At 33.5% G+C, this 3,148-nt stretch overlaps 1 long non-coding RNA gene across 1 annotated transcript in view; it reads right to left on the bottom strand.

Annotated features, from left to right (window-relative positions):
• Positions 1-3,148, bottom strand: part of LOC111085180 — an 81,661-nt gene that overhangs the window by 59,726 nt on the left and 18,787 nt on the right. The gene's annotated exons all lie outside the window — the stretch shown is intronic.

Here is a 3,148-nt window from a genome sequence, read left to right as displayed (position 1 = left end):
TATATATATATATATATATGCTGTGTCTACCGCTAGCTACTGCTAATCCACCGAGCAATAGTTATACTAAAACAAAAGTTTTACTAAACGAACTGGGACTGTATTTTCTTGGTGGCGGGATTGTTTGTTTTACGGTCAAAGGACTATATATATATATATGCTGTGTCTACCGCTAGCTACTGCTAATCCACCGAGCAACTGTTATACTAAAACCAAAGTTTTACAAACGACTGGGACTGTATTTTCTGGTTATATCCTAAAACGCAATACCAAATAAACACTGTATATTTAAGTTGTGTGTAACTCTAAGTTGCTTATACTGAAGAAATGACAAAATTACAAACTATCCAAATCACTTGTCAAACGTAAATTTAAGAACTCGTTTAAAAATGTTAAACATTTCTTGTTTCTACTCCTTAGATGTGTTATTCCATATCTCCTGTACAATTTTGATACCTCATTTGTGATGATAAGATATTACTGAAAAATAAATTATCTGTTTCTGCTCCTTGCCCTATAAAATGAACGTACTGTGTCATGGTTAGTGCCTCTATAAAGGTTATAAAGCGAGATAATTTCAGTGATTTGGTGTCTATCTATAGGGTATCCTGTAATGTAACATTATTGCTACAACCACCTCCCCTATCCTGGAATGTAACATTATTGCTACAACCACTTCCCCCTATCCTGTAATGTAACATTATTGCTACAACCACCTCCCCCTATCCTGTAATGTAACATTATTGCTACAACCACCTCCCCTATCCTGTAATGTAACATTATTGCTACAACCACTTCCCCCTATCCTGTAATGTAACATTATTGCTACAACCACCTCCCCCTATCCTGTAATGTAACATTATTGCTACAACCACCACCACCCCTCTCCTCACAAGACTTATTACTATTAAAAGATTAATATAAACTTTATAACTGGCGGACATTTTAATTTTTGCAAACTGAAAGCTTGACAATTCAAAATTGATCTTGATAACAGGCATTTCCATCTTCAGCAGGGCAAAATTATGCAAAAAAGTTCTCTTTCCAGCAGTTACTCCAAAATATATTTTTCAAAAAAAATTCGTCTAGCCTTTAATGACTCGTGGAAAGGAAGGAGTGAATATATTCAATAGATGATAAAATCCAACACCTGAAACAACATTTGGGAATAAGATTTGTTTGAGTACATTCCAATAGGTGATATTTTATTCCCATGTAACTGATTCTACTTGGAGTGTGTGCATGGGAATAAGGTTTGTTTGAGTACATTCCAATAGGTGATTTTTTATTCCCATGTAACTGATTCTACTTGGAGTGTGTGCATGGGAATAAGGTTTGTTTGAGTACATTCCAATAGGTGATATTTTATTCCCATGTAACTGATTCTACTTGGAGTGTGTACATGGGAATAAGGTTTGTTTGAGTACATTCCAATAGGTGATTTTTATTCCCATGTAGCTGATTCTACTTGGAGTGTGTGCATGGTAATAAGGTTTGTTTGAGTACATTCCAATAGGTGATTTTTATTCCCATGTAACTGATTCTACTTGAAGTGTGAGCAAAGAATTTCTTAGCGCAGACAACTTTCACTCTAAGTTGAAGTGGAAAATAAGATGAGAATTAGTGTTAGACACAAAGATTGTTTTTTAATAAGAAAGAGGCTTCAAAAGGGTTTTAGGAGCACAATCTTTCGAAATGAAAATATATGACAAGACTGGCAGGTGTAATCCCTTACCTAGGTTGGATTTTAAAGGGTAAAATGATATGTTAAAGAAAGGTACCGCTACCTGAAACACTTCAGGACTGATTTTGGTAATATCCCACAAAAGATATAAATATGATTTTTTATGGCGTTGAAATTATTCAGTATATAAATAATCCAAGATCAAGCAGTGACACAATTATTTTGGGAATGTGAGTTTAAATGAAAATTTCTATAGTGCTTAAAGGTAATTCAAAAAGTGTAATATTACTAATCAGTATGGCAAAAATTCCATGTCTGTCTGAAAGATAGGTTTAAAGGATATTATAAAAGCATTCTAATACGGAAAATTTTAACATTTTTTCACTTCAAGCGTAGCGTAGTGAGTTCTTTTTTTACAGTCGATATTTTGAGCATGCTCAGTAGTGTTGTCGGCTAGCAGTTGTATTATAATTTTGTTCGTCCATTTTTATGTCATTTATAGTTGCAACCGCAACGTTTCAAAATATATATAAATAAATTATAAGATATTAAATTTATAATAGTAATATTATTTTTGCATCTATTATTCGTTGTATAGTCTTCTTACTGCTTATTATTAGTTACAATTAGTTAATGTTTCCTTGTAGCTTTACTTTTTCATGACATATGCATCTTGTGAATGGGTAGAATTTTTGTGTTTATCATTTTCTCTTCCCGACCTAGTTGAGCGATTCTGAAACTTGAAAAGCCTGTATTATCTTCATAGCCTAATTCTAACAGTTTATGTAACTTACAGACCCTATATTTAGTTTATTTAGATTGTATTCTATTTAAAACAAATTTGGATTTTCAACAACTTAATTCAATTTTGCAGTGAACATTTAAAGTGTACGAGGACTTTATTATATTACAGACTTAACAATACGTATATTGCAAGATTTCTGGGAGGGAATTTAAACTTTACAGTAACTTTATTACATTAAGGGTTGAACCCAACGTACAGTACACATTTAAATTTTGTAGTAACTTATTATATTACAGGCTGACAACACTTACAGTCCGCGTATTCTGGCTGAGTATTTAAACTTTAAAATAACATTGTTGTCTTATAGGCTGAAAGTTACCCGCATGAGCTCTGAGGGTTGGCAAGGATTGTATTCTGTTCAAGGAAAAGTAGATTTACCCCTTGATAAAGTAAAAAAATTCACTAACTGAAAGCAACCTGTTAAGAATGTGTTATTTAATCAAAGACTGTTGTATTTACGGGGTTCGGCCAAGTGTTGATCAATTTCTCGAAAATCAAAAATACATAAAAAAATGTTTGGAGAATGTGTATGTTTAACTAGTATTTGTATGGCCAGGTGGATAAGGCGCTCGACTCACAATCTGAGGGTCGCGGGTTCGAATCCGCATCCCACCAAACATGCTCGCCTTTTCTAGCCGTGGGGGCGTTATAATGTGACG

The sequence above is a fragment of the Limulus polyphemus genome, unplaced genomic scaffold (genome assembly GCF_000517525.1).
Source record: "Limulus polyphemus unplaced genomic scaffold, Limulus_polyphemus-2.1.2 Scaffold265, whole genome shotgun sequence".
Lineage (NCBI taxonomy): Eukaryota > Metazoa > Arthropoda > Merostomata > Xiphosura > Limulidae > Limulus > Limulus polyphemus.
The sequence above is the reverse complement of the archived record's forward strand: the minus strand, read 5'-3'. Positions and strand labels throughout refer to the sequence as shown.